Source organism: Euphorbia lathyris, chromosome 9, assembly GCF_963576675.1.
Source record: "Euphorbia lathyris chromosome 9, ddEupLath1.1, whole genome shotgun sequence".
In the NCBI taxonomy this organism is placed as follows: Eukaryota; Viridiplantae; Streptophyta; class Magnoliopsida; order Malpighiales; family Euphorbiaceae; genus Euphorbia; species Euphorbia lathyris.
In genome coordinates this window covers 77,019,704-77,038,329 of record NC_088918.1, presented here as the reverse complement: position 1 = coordinate 77,038,329, position 18,626 = coordinate 77,019,704, and the positions used below count along the sequence as shown (strand labels likewise).

Genomic DNA, 18,626 nt, shown 5'->3' with positions numbered 1-18,626 from the left:
GGCACCCAATTCTTTTTTGGTCCTGACTTGTTAGGTGCAACAGGTATAGCATCATATTTTATTTTATGGCGACATACATGGACAGTATGGCCACTCTTTCCACAGAAGTCACAGCTGACCTTCTATTTAGGATTTTTCACTGACTTGTCAGCACCCCAGTGCTGAGCATGCCAGCACACCTTAGTGGTGTGTCCTAACTTCCCACAAAAGTCACACTGGACTTTTCACTGGGGATTCCATCTCTGCTGAGTACCTTGGTACTGCGTTCTCAGAGGAATGTTATTTTTCTTAGGAACCTTTAGTTGGTTCTGGATGGTTGTGACGTCCTTCCTCAGTTTCTTTGAAACTGACTGGACTTCAGAGACAGACTCATGTATGATTTTCATATTATCATGCAGAGTTGAATTGTCCTGAAGAAGGAATCTGAGGTCACTCAGTTTGACCTCTTCGACTTCGTCACAGCGCCTGCTGAGTGCTCTAACTTTCTTATTACACTTCTTAACAAGTGTGTAGAGATCACTCAGGGCATTAACCATATCGTTTCTGAGCTGGGGAAGAGAAATTACCTCGTTTGATTGCTCTTCGTCATCTGATGTGATGGATGGGTCAGCATGCTCAGAGACGCATGGCTCAGCAAGTTCGTCAGCCATGAAGCATATCTTCGCTGACTCGGTGGCCTCAGTTTCTGTAGATGAAGACTCATCACTGTCACTCCAAGTAGCCACCATTGCCTTCTTCCCACTCTTCTTGTCTTTCCTCAGTGTGGGGCAGTTTGACTTAATATGGCCAGTTTGATGGCACTCAAAGCATGTAATTGGTTTTGAGCTGTCCTTTCTGTATTTGCCGTCGCTTGAGTCAGCCTTATACTTATCAAACTTTTTGTAAGGCTTTTTAGAATATTTGTCGTTCTTCCTGAATAGCCTTTTCATCTTCCTTGTGAACATAGCCATCTCCTCATCATCAGTTGAGCTCCCGTCAGTGGAGTCAGCTTTCATGACAAGTGACTTCTGCTTCTTGTCTTCAGATTTTTCCTTCACCTCAAAGTTTTTCATGGATATCTCATGGGTCAGCAATGAACCGATGAGTTCGTCATATTTGTAGGTGGTTAAATCCTGAGCTTCCTCAACTGCTGTCTTCTTTGCTTGCCAGTCTTTAGGAAGACTCCTGAGTATCTTTTTGACTTGTTCTTCCTCAGTAAAGATTTTACCAAGTCTCTTGAGCTCATTAATGATGTTGGTGAACCTTGCATTCATGTCTGAAATGCTCTCATCATTGTTCATCTCGAACAGCTCGTACAGTCTCATCTGCTGATTCACCTTGGATTCTTTTACTTTGTTTGTTCCCTCGTAGGTGACTTCCAGCTTTTTCCAGATCTCTTGCGCCGACTCACAACCTGAGATTTTGTTATATTCTGCAGCATCGAGCGCACAGTGAAGCATATTGATAGCCGAAGCATGGTTTTGAAGCTTCTTAAGATCATCCTCTGTCCATTTGGCCTCAGCTTTTACAACTGTTTGGCCAGCCACAACCTCGACAGGTACAAACGGGCCTTGGACTATAGATAGCCAGACACTCATGTTTGTAGCCTGAATAAAGTTTTTCATCCTATTCTTCCAGAAGGTATAATTTGACCCGAAGAATAGGGGAGGCCTGGTAATGGACAGCCCCTCAGGCAGTATCTGAGTTGTTTGGTTTCCAGGGAGAAACCGAGTGTTGTTTTCTCCCATGGTAGGGATCAGCTCAAGGTTGTTAAACCTTTAGCAGTGAGCTTTGAGGCTCTGATACCACTTGTTGGTCCCTTATAAGGTAGCAAGTATAGTTCCAAGGGGGGGTTAGGAACTATTTAAACTTTTTCACTATTAGGGCAGACTTCTTTTTCTTAAGAAAACAGTTTCAACAGCAACGCTGAGTAAACAGCAAGATACTGGCTTAGTCAACTAGTGACTAGGTCAGTTTCTTAGCTTGAGTCAGGAGATAGCACTTAGAGTCTATTCCTGAGCTCGGACGTTTAACGCGCACAACTCAATTTGACCTCTTTACTTGGTCAGTTTTGATTATTTAAAGCAAGCAATATAAATAAGGAGTTAAGGTAAGAAATACTTCACTCAGCAGATTTATCCAGGTTCGGCTTCTTCTAAGCCTACGTCCTGTCCTCGGAACACGTTCCGAGATTTCAAATACTCTACTGAGCTCTTTAAAGGTAGAGCCTCAAACCTTTTACAATATCAGCAATTGAGTATGACAAGAGTACCTTCCTCTATACTTCTACTCAATCCTATTCTCTTGCTGAGTACTTAAAACCGAGTACTCAGCCTCTCCTTTCTATCTCTAGAAATGATAAGTGTTTTGTCCTAATACAAAGATGTGCTAAGACACTTTAGACGATTTAACAATCACTCTAGACTTTTACACAGATATGAGGATTTGTAGTGTAAGATTTGCTTTGCTTCTTGCTTGCAGAACTTGTGTAGAAGTTTGGTCAGCGTAACTGTTTGATCAAGTTCTGTATCTTGTGAAGCTTGTGATGGCACTATTTATAGAGACGTCTGGGCATCGGTCATTTCGAATTTCGAAATAACCGTTGGAGGGAAACGGCTATGTGTCATTGTCATCCTGTCTTGCTCAGAGCTCTTGGCCAATCACAATCGTGTATCTTCTGTCCTCGGCCAGCTCAGCAGATGGTCTCTCCTTTTATGGTAAGGTCAACTGGACAGCATACTGTGTCGTCTGAACTTTACCAAAAGCGGAAACACTTTGTCTGGAAGTTTTCCTTTGCCAGCTGCTGTCTTGTACGCTTTGTCGAGACTACTCAGCAGCTTCATCTTGAAGTTGTTCCCGAAGGTCTTCTAGATCCTTCTGTTTGCTGAGTTGCGTTTTGTTTCAAAAACGGCAACGTCTTGACATACGCGGACCGAGTATACTGAGTTGTTTGACTTGGGCCTTGGCTTCCATATTGGGCTTGGGCCTTCCAATCCTTATGACTTATAACATTTATAACTCAACATTGAACAAACACATTAGTAGAATAAATCAAAGCATTTAAACTTAGTGTGTTTAGAATATGTATTTTGGATTATACTTAAACAATTTTGCCAAATCAAAATTATGTGGAAAGGTGTTTCAACAGGCCGGACCTGTCGGGCTTTTAATAAAGCTTGATGAGCCCAAGCCCAGCCCAGCCCGCAGGAAATTTAATCGGACTCGGGCTGGGCTCGGACCTGAGATATGAATCCCAAGCCCGTCCATCCAAACCCATTTATATATTTAAAAAAATATAATTAAATTTAAAATATCACACCAATATATAATTAATACAATACTATTATTCTCAATTATTTTCAAAAAAAAAAGAAAAAGAAACAGTACCAAACTTAAATCTTTTTTATTTTTATTTATAAAATTATATTATAAAATTTATAATTCATATTTATAAAATTATATAATATATTATAAAAATATATATGTTATATTGGGTCGGGCCGGACCGGGCCGATGTAAAATATGTAAAGCTCACACTCATCCAGTTTTTGACGGACTTATACGGGCTTGGGTCGGGTCGGGCCTGAATACATTTTCGTGTGTCCAAGTCCGACTAAATGGGTCTGGACGGGCCGTACGGGCTCGCCGGCCCATGCCCAGTTCTAGGGAAAACCAAAGTGAAGGTAAATTACACTCATGGCCATTAAATTTTATCTATTTTAATATTTTGACCACTGAACTTTACGTTTTTTTTAACATCCGTAGCCACTCGACGCTCAAAACAACAGTTGACGGTCTCAAAATAAAAAATTTAAAAATTTAATGATAACCTAAGAAACTTTAATTCTTGAAAATTTTCGTTTTGAGGTCATTTATGTATTGTTTGGTTAGGAGAGAGATTTGATTTTTAGAGAGAAAAAACTCCCAAAAATGTGATTTTGAAAAATAAAAAATATGGTTTCATGGTAAATATCGTTCTGAATAACTTTAATTCTTGAATATTTTAATTTTGAGATCGTTAATAATTATTTTGATGAGTTAGTTAAAGTTGAGTGGCCACATGTGTTAAAAAGTGTAAATTTTAGTGGTCCATTAAGAATTATGTAATTTATCAACCAAAGTAATGGTATTTCCATCCTTCACGCGGATTCAAACTTAATCCAACGGTCACCAATTTATATTTATCCTTCACATGGATCATCACCACAATGGAGTCCAAAGTAATAATAGCCGTTGGATTGCATGTGATAATAGCCGTTGGATTTTATGTATTAAGCCACATAACTTTTAGGTGATTGAAGAAAACCAAAGTGACAGTGTTTCCATCCTTCACGCAGATTTTTCTTTTTCATCCTTCACGCGGATTCAAACTTAATCCAACGGTCACCAATTTATATTTATCCTTCACATGGATCACCACAATGCAGTCCAAAGTGATAGTAGCCGTTGGATCATCATGCAATCCAGCGGCTATTATCTCAGGTAAATTACGTAAGGTCATTGACTTTATCATTTGTAAGGTATTTATCTTTTAATTTATATTTTTTAATATTATAATCATTAAATTTTATTTAACGTGTCGAAATTCAATAATTGATGATATCAAAATAAAAAATTTCAAAAATTAATAATATTTGAAGCAATTTTAATTCTTCAAAATTTTCATTAACTATTTAGGTGATGTTAATATAGGAGAGAGAAAAAACTCTAGAAATGAAGATTCGATTTTAAACCACTTCCATTCTTAAGAAATTTCATTTTAATGTCGTTAAACTTATTTTAAAGTGTTAATTGAAATTTAATGACCAAAAAAATTGTAAAATTAAGTAACTTTTATGCTACGATTTGGAGTTGAGTAACCATACCATAAAAATGAATAAAGTTCAGTGCCAATAAGTGTAATTTACCTAACTTATCTCTATATAAAAGACCAACAACCGCATAGGGTGTTTTAATTTGCACATTCTTTTCATTTTCTCCCTAAATGAAGTCTCACTTCATCTTCCTCACTCTCTCTACTACAAGGCAACAATTTTGTAAGTTATTTTCTTTTATTTTTCAATAATTTAGATTTTAGGATAAATTACATCCATGGCTACTGATTTTTATTCATTTTCATGGTATAATTAGAAAACTTCAAAACGTAATATAAAAGTTACTTAATGTTGCATTTTCTAACATTATGGCCACTAAATTTTAATCAACGTCTTAAAATAAACGTTGACGATCTCAAAATAAAAAAATTCAATAATTGATGATACTCTAAACAATTTTAATTCTTCAATTTTTTTTTTTTTTGTTTTGAAATCATTTAGGCCTTTTTAGTTATGAGAGAAAAAATGAATTTTTAAAAAGAGAAAATTCCAAAAATGGTTATTTTGGAAATAAAAAATGTGGGTTCATGATAAATATCATTATAAACAATTTTAATTCTTGAACATTTCTATTTTGAGATGTTAGTTAAAGTTTAGTGGTCATAATGTTAGAATTTGTAACATTAAATAACTTTTATGTTATGTTTTGAAGTTTAGTGGTCATACTATGAAAATTAGTAAAGTTCCATGGGTGTAATTTACCCTAAGATTTTGTTAATTAGCAAAATTGCAAACATGTTTTCTACATGATTAGATAATTAATTTTTTTTTTAATCTAATCAGCTTTTTTTTTCAACCGCAATACTAAACATTAGGTAACCAAACATAGGCCATTGGATTTATTAAACTATTGATCTTTTATTTAGACACATTAATTTATGTATCATTTATTTTTTTTGTCTCATTAAGCTATTGCTTATAAAATTAGTTAATTGTATACATCTAATTGAGTAAAAAATGTGATATTTATTTCATCTTTATTTGAAATTGTATTTTCTACCGTTTTAATTAATGTTTTTACAGTTTTTCTATAGTCATATTACATATATAAAAAACCGCGCTTAAATTGTTAAACACAGGTGAATTGAATGAATTAACCGAGTTCTATGTTTATTTATTTATTTATTTTATCATAAGAAGCTTAATGTGACAAAAAAGAAAAAAAAAGTAGAAGATTAGTTGCTTAATTTATCTAAATAAAGATCAATAACTTAACGAAGAAAAAAAAAATGAAAAATATTCCTTTTGCCTACATATTTTTAGCATAACATGGCAATTTGAAAGTTTGAATCAATCTGAATATTGTGCTGCATTTATAATACTATATTTTATTATAAAACTAACGTTTTAAATAAAGTACAAATTTAATCTTAATTTATAAAATTGTTCATTTAATTCTAATATTTCCAAATAAAATCAATTTAAACCATGCGCTATAGAAAATTTGAAAAAACTGATTTGACTATTATTTAATTATCACATTGGGTTTTTCAAACAAGTTTGTCAAAAAATTAAAGCAATTTCTACAAATTCGTAATTAACTTATATATAGCAGATTTAGTCTTTAACATTTTAACAGAATTTTTATAATTTTATTAGTAATACACTAAATATCTAAAGCCATAATTGATATTAAGAAGCTCTAAAGTGATAGTTAAATATTGGCCCTGTTTGGTAAAGAACGTTTTGGGATAAAAAGAACGGTTTTGACCAACTTTAGAGGTTTGACCACCGAAACCGCTGATTGGAGAGTTTGGTGAAGAGAGTTTTGAGAGAGGGTTTTGGGATGAAAACGCTAATTTAGAAAAAACTCCTTTTAGGAGCTTTTTCAATTAGCGTTTTGCAATATTAAAATTAATGGACTTCTTAAACCCTAATAGATAGACTCTCTCTTCTCCTACGCCAAAATTAATGCCCTTATTTGTCTTTTTGCACAAACCGCTATTATCAATCAACTAATTTTTACCAAACATGTCTATACAAACAGCTAATTAAATCAGCTAGTCAAATCAGTTAATGTAATCAGCTAATAGTTAATGTAATCAGCTAACAGTTAATGTAATCAGCTAACAGCTAACGGCTAATTCCCAAACAGGGCCATTGGACAAACCAAAATAGCGTTTTCTAATTTTCGATATAGAGCTAAAATTGATCTTATTTAGAAATGTTAAGACTAAAAGAGGCATAATTTCATTCCTTAACATATTTTCCCGATAAGATAGAGCTAAAAATGCATAGACTTATATTCTATAGTGTTGTATGAGATTTGTAGCTCCGAAAATTCATTGAAATTCACCAAGACTTGACATCCATTCGACCCCTAAAATTACGTCTTCATCAATTTTCACAACCTACTGATAGCGTCTTGGTAGTATCTACGGAACTCCAACTTTAATCCTTTTAATATCCTATCCACAAGCTGCCCTTGTTCTCCATCTACAAACAAAACCTAAATAGGTGAAATTTTTTTCCACCCACGGCTGCAGCACATCAGCTTGCTGTTAATGATTATGAGATATAATTGTCGTCTACTCATGTATCGACCAACACAAGAACATGCATACCACTAATCGTTTCTCGAACATGGAGAATATGACTCTTTGAGAAGACAAATCCTTCTGTGTAAGTGCAAAAGTAAACTCCTAAATTGTACTTACATAGAAGGATTTGTTTTTCCGAAGAATTATCTTCTCCTTGTTCAAGGGAAGATTAATAGTATCCATGTTCTTGCATTGATCAATACAGTAGCAGACGATAATTACATCTCATAATTAATGTGGAGCCGTCGGTATGAACTTTTTCACTCATTGAGGTTTTATTTACGCATAGGGAACGATCGAAACCTATGAATAGGATATCGAAAGGATTAAAGTTGGAGTCCCAAATATCCTTCCCTATATTAGCAGTATTCCAAACTCTAAGATCTCTAATGCACAGCCTTCCACAACTCTGGGGCAACAAACATCTTTCCAAGCCACAAGCATCCTTTAATCCGGGTCCTGGCCCTTTTATAGGACCTAGATGAAATAATAAATTTGGATCTCTATATACATACATTCTAAAATTTTAAACACAGAGAATAAAGATAAAAGATAAATTCAAAGAAGGAAAAATATGAATTTAGAAAAGAAAATTATCGTTTACTTCGAATCTTGGAAATTAGAGCGGAGAAAACAAAGTGGAAGCAAAATTTTGCAAGTTGACTTCAAAATCAGTAACTATAGGATAAAGTTTAAAATTGCTCATCTTGGTCGAGGAAAATGCTTGCATATTTACCTATGAAATCGTAAAAATTTTGATGTTTCAAGCAAGATAAATTTTACCCATAACTGACTGAAAAGTTAAACGAACTAGTTTGATCATTATTTGACTGTCACATCAGATTTTTCAAATAAATTTATCGATAAATTGAAGCAGTTTTGTACATTTTATCATGTCGTTAGAAGGTCCGATGTAAGTTAAATAGTGAGCTAAATTATGGTAAACCGGTCTGTTCAAATTTCCTGTCTAGTAGAGGTAAAATTGATCATACTTTTAGAATTTAGGGCCCCCTTAGTTGAGGGCAGTGTTCTAAAAATCGGCCAAGTCGACGACTAATCGGCCGACTAATCGGCGAAATTCAGAACACTGACCGATTTTTTATAACTGGGCGGGTTAAGTCGGGGGTCCGATATATTTCCGCCTAAGCGGTTCAAGTCGGGGTAAATCAGGGCAAGTCGGGCTAGTCGGGTTAGGCGGGCAAGTCGGGTTAGGCAGCTAAAAATCGGATCAGACGGCTAAAAATCGGGCCAAATCATAAAATTATAAAAATTTTGCTACAAAATAAATAATACAAATAATTAATGATCACAACAACAACTAAAAATAATAAAACTAATTTACATATAGCACTAAATAAAATTAATTTCAATATATTAGATTACGAATATTAAATATTTTGAGGAAGAAAATAAAGAATTATTTTATGAATATAGAGAAGGTAGTAGACATTTTTTTTATGAATATTTATGGATATTTTATTATTTATTTAAAGAAAATGTTTATAATATTTATATAATATTTATATAATATTTATTAATATTATTTTTAGATGTGATAATTTATATTTTAAATGTGTTTATATAATATTTATTTAATTATAAATATAAAAAATAGAAAAATACATATCCGATTAATCCCCGATTAATCTTTTGAGGTCTTGACCACCCGACTAGCGCCTTACGACTTTTACAACACTGGTTGAGGGCCATGGGTGGCAGTAATTTTCACCTGATCACTCACTGACCAGGTGAATTTGATCAGACCATTAGATCTAGATTCATTAGAATCTTATGGTGGGGATTAAAATCATCGTAAGGCTTAGATTTAATAAGCATGGATCTAACGGTGACTGACCAAATTCACTTGGTCAGTCACTGACCAGGTGAAAACCACCGATTTACATAAAACGAACACAACAAAATTCCATTTCAGAGATATAATAGTATCCAAATGCTTAAGAGTCCAATTTTACATCAAAGGTCATACATTTCAGAAGTATAATCAGTCCAATTTTTCGACAAAATAACACGATTTACACTATTAACATGATTATTATTTTTGATGCATTTTTATCATACATAGTCCCATAAAATATATAGATAACAGTAGTATACGCTTATGACAGCCCAAGCCGAATTTCCAACCCTAGTCTTAACCTCTTTTCCCTTCAAATTTAATTTTGGCTCAATAAAATAACACTTTTTTTTATATTGTCCCGATAAAGTCACATTGAACGTTTTCCAACTGGAATTGCTGATGTGAACGCTTACTCAAGTCATTCATTCCACATAAACGTCACATAAATTCACTTAAAACCACGTGTCACACAATTTCCCTCTCCCTCTCTCTCTCTAAGAGAATATATAATTTCAATAGTTGGACTTTAGCTTTTAGAGTTAAATGAAGCGTCCACGAGGAATGGATGACTTTAATAAGAGACCACACCAGCAATTCCGATGAGACAAAATGAACTTTATCGGTACAATATCAAAGATGTTATTTAATCGAGAGAAAATGAACTTTTGTGATCTTATTGAAACATTGCGAAAACATATGTAACTGTGATTTCCACAGGCGAAATTAAGAAAACCGAACCTGATTGCAGAGATGGTAAGGAAATTGGATCTGAACCTCAAGTTTGTAAGAATTTGTCTCAGATTTAGTTAATTCCTTTAGATCTTTTTACTTCTTCCCCTTCATTAGAGCAACTATCATCTCTGTATCTCTTATTTGCTGCACTTCCTTCAATTGATTTACCAGAGCTCCCATATGGAGAATTACCATGGATCAGTGAAGAACTCTGAGTTCCACCTTCTTCTGGAGCAAAAAGAAGATGAACACCGCACTTTTTCACAGTGCATGAATGCAAGGGTTGTTTGTTCTTATCTAAAGCGTAGAACCTAAACGAGGCTTCCTTTTCTCTCTCCCCTCCTTCCTTTCCCATAAGATACAAACAGTGATCATATAACAGGAAGATATGATCTAACTCATCAAATCTCTGCCCACCAATAAAGTTGCAGTAAAGATCTTCATACTCAGACTCACACCTGAGTGTGAAATCTGAATCATTATTATAATCTTCCTTGAATGCAACCACAACACTAAAAACAAAACCCAAGAACTTGGGAAAACCGCGGGGCGGGGGCAGCGGAATGGTAACTGAAGTTCCAATGTTTTGATAGCCAAACCACTCTGGAATTTCACTCCCAGGGAAACTAACAGTAACTGAAGGGGTTGGATAGGTTCTCTGCAATGAAAAAGACTTGATCATTACAAAGAGAGGACAGAAATTCAAGCATAGTTATTAAAGGCACAAGGGGGTCATGGAGTCTTGGCACACGGCACCTGAGCGACACAAGGCACACTAAAAGAATAAGAATATATAAAATTATAAATGGTAATATTTAAAATATAAGAAAATGGTGAATTCTAACAATCAAAATATAATTGTTAGAGTTATAGTGTGAATAGCCTACACTGGCTCTAATACCATCTCATGGAACCATTTGAACCAAAAGCTCAAGCTGTATCTGACAACATTATTGTATATATACCTATCATTTCTAATACATTACCATTGAGATTTCTCTCAACCACTCTTCTTTGATTACAATGATAAAATACTAAATCATGGCTATATTTTTAATCATAAATTCTAATATGCAATAAACCCCATATTCTAAAGTTCAAGTGTTCAACTAAATTGCCTAATAGCTAATTTTCATCAAAAGTCTCCAAGTTCATCAATAGTCACTATCACTCTCCTCATCTCCAACATCATCAAATTCTTTTTCAAGAATCCAATCCTCCTCATCCTCATTATACTCATATATAAAAAGTTCCTTTTTCCTCATCTCAAAGAACTGCAGAAGGTTTTCTTCGAAGACTAGAAGATGGGGTACTTTAGCCTTTTCCTTCAGCCTAGCACTTGAAGTAGATATATTCGTGACATCTTTTCCTACTCCTCTAGATATGGCTAATCTAATGGTAGAGATTAAAACCCTATATAACCCATGTGATATATAGGTGTGCCATGGCATACCACTTATAACCACAACAACAGGGCGTACAAAAGCGCGCCTAGGCAACAGTGCAGCCTTTGCGGGTGTTAAAGCGCTGGATCCTAGTGCCTTGTGTGCCTGGAGCTTCAGGCACGCCTTTAACAACTATGAATGAAAAAGAATTGATCTTTAGAGAGAGAGATTCAGGTATAAGAGACATTGAGATTAGAGAGACAAACCCAGTAAAGCTTAAGACATGCAGTTGCCAAAACCTGAATTTTCTGTTTACTGTCTTCCATAATGTTGGTGCGCGAATTTCGGTCTAAACTTGAGCAATTTGTATATAGGAACGTATGGCGACTTAATGAATCAACCCATTGTGGAAATACAGCTTTTGTGCTTGATATTGTCTCTAATGAAGTACAACCCTTGGCACTGAAATACTTCAAATTTGGTGGAAGCTCTGGTATGATTTGAAGTCTCTTGCAATCAGTTAAGTCAAGCCGCTGCAGATCAACAAGGCATTTGATACTTGCAGGAATAATTGTAAAATTGTTTCCAACTAAATCTAATCTCTCCAATTTTGTTAGACAGGTAATAGCAGCTGGGAATTCTATCAGACCACAGTCCGTCAGAAATAAATTTATCAAAGAGCTTAAACATGATAAAGGAGGTAATGGAAAATTTACAACATCTTTACCCTTACATCCAGAAAAAGACAATTCTGCTAGGCCATTCAAATGCGCAATGGGAGCTGGCAACTGAGCTATAGCAGTTTCGTGTACTTCGAGCTCAAACAAATTTCTTAAGTTCCCTCAATTTTCTGGTAATTTGTCAAGTTTTGCGCATCCAAAGAGAGAAAGATGATTCAGAGATTTCAAATTACAAATTCCATCAGGAAGACTCACCAGGTTTCTGCACTCTCTCAAATGTAGTACTGTAAGCCCACTCATATTTTCAATTGATGAAGGTAGCTCTTTAATGGCGGATCGTCCTAAGTAGATATTCCGAAGAGATTTCAAGTCGCAGATGCTGTCTGGAAGACTCTCAATCCTTGAACACTTTGACATATTAAGTGTGACAAGTTTTGAGAAATTCCTGATGGACGAGGGAACGTGTTCGATGGCTGTCCCATTTATATATAGTTCTTTTACATTCCATGATATTTCTGGAAAAAACTTGAGATTTGAACAACCTGAGACGCTTAGCTTTCTAAGCGATCTCAAGTGAATATTGCTCGGAAAACTCCTCAGGTTTTTGCAGCCACCCAATTCCAGGATATCAAGCTTATCAAGGTATTGAATTGATGACGAAACCTCTACCAAGCTTGTACAGCCCATAAGATCCATTTTCTCCAGATTTCGTGCCCGTGAGAGGTCCGGGGTTTCAATAAGGTTCTGCGAGTAGCTTAGATCAATCTTTTTTAAATTGACAAGATCCTAAGAAAGACAAAAATGATTAATCCAATGGACAAAAGAATTACGGATAAACAGCAGGTGATTACATTTATGTAAAACATACCTGAACTCCATTCCATAAATGTTCAACATGGCTATGAGGCAACTTAAGTTCAACAAGGTTTCGTGGACAAAAATTTGAAGGCAAAGATCTCAAAGGGAACTTATGCCACTGGAGAAACCTCAGTTGATTAGAAAGTGCTTCAAGTCCTTGAGACAATTGCATGCTTCCCTCTTTATAGCTGCTGTAATAACGAGAACCAAACAGCTCTCGGAACATACGGTCCTCATGAGAATTCAGACTTCCAAGATATCGAGAACTATAGAATCTGAGAAATCTAAGTCTATGCAACTTTGCAAAAGCATCAGAGCTTAAGTCCGCCTCTCTTATCTTAGACACGTCTAGCAATATGCCTTCAACAGTTTCAGTCCCCTAATTATCAAAATAATGATGAGTTAATATATGCTAAAAAGATCTTACTGACACACCGGATTTTATGACACTTCAAGTTCGAGAATAATAAATCTAGACATCATAAGAGTATATAGCATATGAGTATTCTCTGTCAAAATTCCTGCAAATGAGTTTTCAATCTACATGAATGCCCTTTTAGCGCAGTAGGCACCAAGATATGAGACTTTCACACTGGATATACACAAGCACAACAAATGCATTTTGCTCTCACCGTTTTTTTAGTCAATACATGATGAACGTCCTCGTGTTGCAACAATCTGCTACGTTTGCCAGGCTCTTCAACGGATTCTTGGCGAACAATTTCCAGACCCATTTTTTGCAGCAAATCATGCATTACTATTTTCTCATTATCTGAAACTGATATAAGAGATTTATCAATGAGAACACTAATTCCAATATCTGCTGAGAAACCATAACCATCTAGAATTTTCGTTACATAGTCTCTCATCTCCCTTCCGAAAAAACATGCAATATCAAGAAAAATATCCTTCTCTTCATCCTCCAGTCCATCGTAACTAACTCTCAAGACAGTTTGGATATCCATGTTTGGAGTTCCTTCTAGCTTGGAAAATGCACTTTCCCATTCTTCTCTGCTTCTGTTGTGTAGAAAGGAACCTAACACTTTAAGGGCTAACGGAACACCTTTGGCATACTTTAAAAACATTTTTGATACTTCTTTACGGTCTTCAGTTGGATGGTCTTGTCTGAAAGCATTCCAGGAAAAGAGAAGCAATGCATCTTTGTATGTCAATCCCTTCACTTCATACGTATCATCAGCTCCATTCATTAGTAAGTGCTTATCTCTAGTGGTTATAATTATCCATAAGAAACATCAATTTCCAGTTGCCACCAAAACTATATTATATAACATATGATATAAATTTATCATGCGTCCTAGCACTACTTGTATGATATTCTAGTCTTTTGGAAAAAATAAATAGAATGATGAGAGATAATAATTTCATTGAAGGCCTTACCAAGAAATTTCAGAATTGTTTGAAAAATTATATAAGGTATTTAGCACTTTTGTCATTGCAATCTTTCCTGCCCTGGATCTTTAATCGGTTTTTTCTTTTTCTCAAGTTTGACTTCAAATAGCATAAATAATGTCACTAAAGGTAGGAGACATAGATTTGACAATTACTAGCAGTCATCTGGTGAAGATTATCATAGAGAATCAAAAGCAAGAGTTAATTTTAGGCTTAATACATCTGTTGCCTCATGTACTTGGCCCAAAACTTCAACTGTCCCTCTAGACCTTTAAAAGTTCCAAATGACCCATGTTCTTGTCCAATTGCATTCAGTAACCTCAATTCTGGTCCATTTGCATTCAATAACCCTCTACTCTTGTCAAATTGCATTAAATAACTCCAAAATTCAACATCCCCGTAAACTTTCAAAAGTTCCCAATTATTTGTCTATTTAGCATTTTCTTTTTGACACGTGGCGAACAATTTGAAATGTGGTGGAATGCGCCTCTCAATTTCTGCATCCAACAAATTCTATTGAAAAATATGGGGTTATTGAATGGGATTGGACAAGATCAAAGTTCAGGAGCGCAGTTGAAGTTCTGGGCAAAGTATAAGGGGCCAACAAAAGTATTAGGTCATATATTTACTATGCATTTGAACTGCATCAGACAAATTTGGAAATGTACCATTTTGAAATCCACAACTCATGGTACATTAATGCAACAGACAATGCTTTTATTACTATCCGCAAATGTATATGAATGTAGGCTTCCTGTAAAAACAAGATGCATCCACAAACAGAATAGGCTAGCTGGCCATAAACATGATTAAGGAATTCTACTTTATACTTACCTCATGGTCTGGAAATCCCATCCTGATAGATTAGCTGCTTCTGCCAAAGCATCTTTCCACTTCTTCACCTTATCTCGGTCCTGATTAGGACTGTTCTTCGCAGATGCATCATCAAACCTCGCAACAAGGTCATGAATGTCTAACGCACTTATGGAGTAAAAAACTGGAATTATCTCATGTTTCCTCGTTCTCTTGCATTCAAATATCTTAACAAGTTCATCCAAGCAACGTGGTGAATCAACATAATCTTTTGAGAACATAACTACTGAGATCTTTGATTCTTCAATTTCTTTCAAAAGTACTGTTGTTACTTCCTCCCTATTTACTTCATTGCATATGAAGGTTTTGATTTTTTTTCGACACAAAGCAGCATACAAATGGCTAGCAAAATTATCCCAAGTATCCTTGCCTCTGAAGCTGAGGAAGACATCATGTTTTTCTGGAGCAGGAGCAATTAGAGATGCCATTGTATACAACTACAAGATTATAGTTTATCAGATTCTGTAGGTAGAATGTCTAAATTTACATTACTTGAGAGTAAACTACTAGAGAAGAACTAATTGACAAATAGACAACATAAGGAAGAACGCAATAGTAATTCAATTAAAGAATTAAAAAGAAAAGGCTTTTGTTTATAGAAAACTTCGTTCCACTTAATGTTTGGCAATCTTTTAAGACTTCGCACCAAACATTTTCCACTGTTTACTTGCTGCAAAATCACAATAGACTTTGTGAATTGATGTTTGGATTAATGTATAAAAGAACTCATAAAAGTCACAATATATCAGCAGTAATTACATTGTACTCATCAATAAACAAGCTATGTAGAACAGAAACAGAAACCGGGAGACATTATTTCTAAAACATAGTCTTCAAATAGCCGCTTGATACATCAGGAGCCCCTGAACTTGGCCCAATAGACTGACTGGCCCCCTGAATTTATAGAGTGTCCCGTTAGCCGCTAAACTTGCTTAAAGTGACATGATTAACCCACTAAATCCATGTAGAGGATTTGGACAAAATGAAATCTACATCATTTTAAGCCAGTTCAGGGGCAATAAATCAATTTAAGCAAGTTTAGGGGGCCAATAGGTCACTTTAAGCAAGTTCATGGGCTAACTAGACACTCTATAGTCTATAAGTACAGCCGGGGGCAATCGATTTTTTGGGACAAGTTCAGAGCCTTTGATGTATTAAGCCCAAGATAGCAGACTAGTGATATCCTCATGAGTTAGTATTGCAGAAAAATTGTTCCATACATTAGCTTAAAACAGAAGTACCCAATCCTATGAGTCTCACAGATCAAACAACTAAACTCGTGAAGAGATCAAATCTGGAAATAGTTTAACTCCTCTGAAACAACTAAACCCTCATTTTGGACCTATTCTGATCAAATTCTAGCTTTCCATACTGTCAAAGAATGTAAGAAAGCCTTTCATACATATTTTTGAACTCTTAACATTTAGTAAGCCCCAAGATTGTCTAAACTAACACTGTCATGGAACCGATTGAACTAAAAGATCGAACTGATAGTTAAGGCCCAATCCCGCCATGTGTTTTTAGTTCCACACATTAATGAGGTTGTCGGGACTCGAACCCTCGACAGTTTGGTCCACACATTAATTTTTGAGAAGTCCTGTTGAAGGAAGCACGAGAGTGCTTATTGTCTGAAAAAATGTCTTGGAGATGGCTCCAGGCTTTGGCTGCAGACGAATCAGCTTCAATAATTGTGTGAAGTAAATCAAGGGAAATAGTGTTGTAGATCCACTGGAGGACAATGGCGTCAATGCGGGACCAAAGTTCGGGGTTGGTATTTTGTAGGGATGTAGCGGAAGTATTTGGAGGAGGAAGAATATGGTCAAGAACTTGGAAGGCTTTAGCATGGAGTTTGAACAAGACCGCCCAGATTGGGTAATGCCCTTTTTCAATATCAAGTGTAATTTTGATAAAAGTGGAGATATTGGAAAAGGTTAGAGATGGATGTGTGGTGGGAGTGGTATCGGAATTGTTTGGATTGGTGTTTGAGTGGCCGGTGGTGGGTGTGCTGGTGTTAGAAGCGGGCGTTGTGTTTGTCATTTTGGTGGAGGAGGAGGAGGGCAGCTGCGCTGGGAAGGTAGGGTTTCGGTGAGATAGGGAGAGGAAGATAGGTTAGGGTTTGGGAGAGAGATAGGTGAGAGATTGGTCTCTGATACCATGTAACAGTTTGAATCACTGAATATTGTTATTGATGTATAATTCAGTATATATAGTGTAGATAAGATAAACAATATAATCTCTAATAACTTCAATAAACACAACAGCGAAGCTAAGTAATTATTTTCTTCCCCGCGGCAACCAAACAAGCCAGTAACACAAATAAAAAACCTAAATCGGAAAGGGGAAAAAAAAGCCTAAATCAGAAACAACAGCAAAAGGAGTAGGACTTACAGTGAAAATTTAATGGAAGATGAACGGCACAGCCTCAGAAATCAAGCACAAAATGCAACCAAAATAATCATCAACTCGTTTGCTTTGAAAGCGTCTCTCAGTGGAAAATGACAGAAATTCTATGCAGGATCATCATTAATCGCGAGAGAATCAGAAAAATCAACTCTGAAATCCGTGTTAGACAATAAAGTTGAATCCTTCTCTCGTAGTGAGCTGCTATTTAAGGCATTTTTTTTTTCATCAACCGCTCTTTTGACATTTATGCTCTTTTCATTTTATTTTTTTCTCTCTTTCTCTCCTAAGTCTAAAAACCCGAATTTGACGAAAATGAATCTGAGTATTTCCGAAGACCATGATTTCAAACACGAAGTAATCTTATAATATAAATTTAAATTAAAAAATTCGTTTTTTAAATTTTGAAGGAATAAGCCTAAACGGATGCGCCATCCAGTTCCACCATACGGTGGAACGAGCACGGAACCCAGTTCCACCATACGGTGGAACGAGCGCGGAACCCAATTCCACCTTACAGTGGAACGGGTGCGCCGGTGGAAAGTATGGCCGACGTCGTAGCCATCACGGGCGGAACGAACAGTTCGTCCGTTCCGCCCGTGGTAGCAACGGCGTCGGAGTTCCGTTTAGCAAAAAAAAAAATGGGTTAACCCGTGATTTCGGACATATTTTTTTTAAAAAAAAAACTTATCGGAAGATTCATTAAGCCTTTTCCCCTTCCTTCCTTTGGCGGTATGTCGTTTTAGGTCGGGTTTTATGAAAAGCTTCAAAAGCTAGAGAGGATTTGAGAGTTTTTTATTATTGGTTTGAAATTGTGCGATGGTATAAATGTCAAAAGAGTGCGGTGGAAAGTATAACTTTTGCGGTATATAGCAATACCCTTCTCCTATTGTCGGATTCAAATGGGTAAATTGCACCTACGTCACTAAATTTGGAGTAAATTTTATAAAAATCACTGAACTTTTTTTTAGTAAAATTGGTTATAAAGTGGGACTTTACCTCTATTATTTTGGATAAGTTACACTAAGGTATAAAAT

The 18,626-nt window shown here is 35.6% G+C and overlaps 1 pseudogene; it reads right to left on the bottom strand.

Annotated features, from left to right (window-relative positions):
• Positions 1-9,217: 9,217 nt before the first annotated feature.
• LOC136207248 (disease resistance protein RPV1-like) lies at positions 9,218-17,787 on the bottom strand (annotated as a pseudogene).
• Between the last annotated feature and the right edge of the window lie 839 nt (positions 17,788-18,626).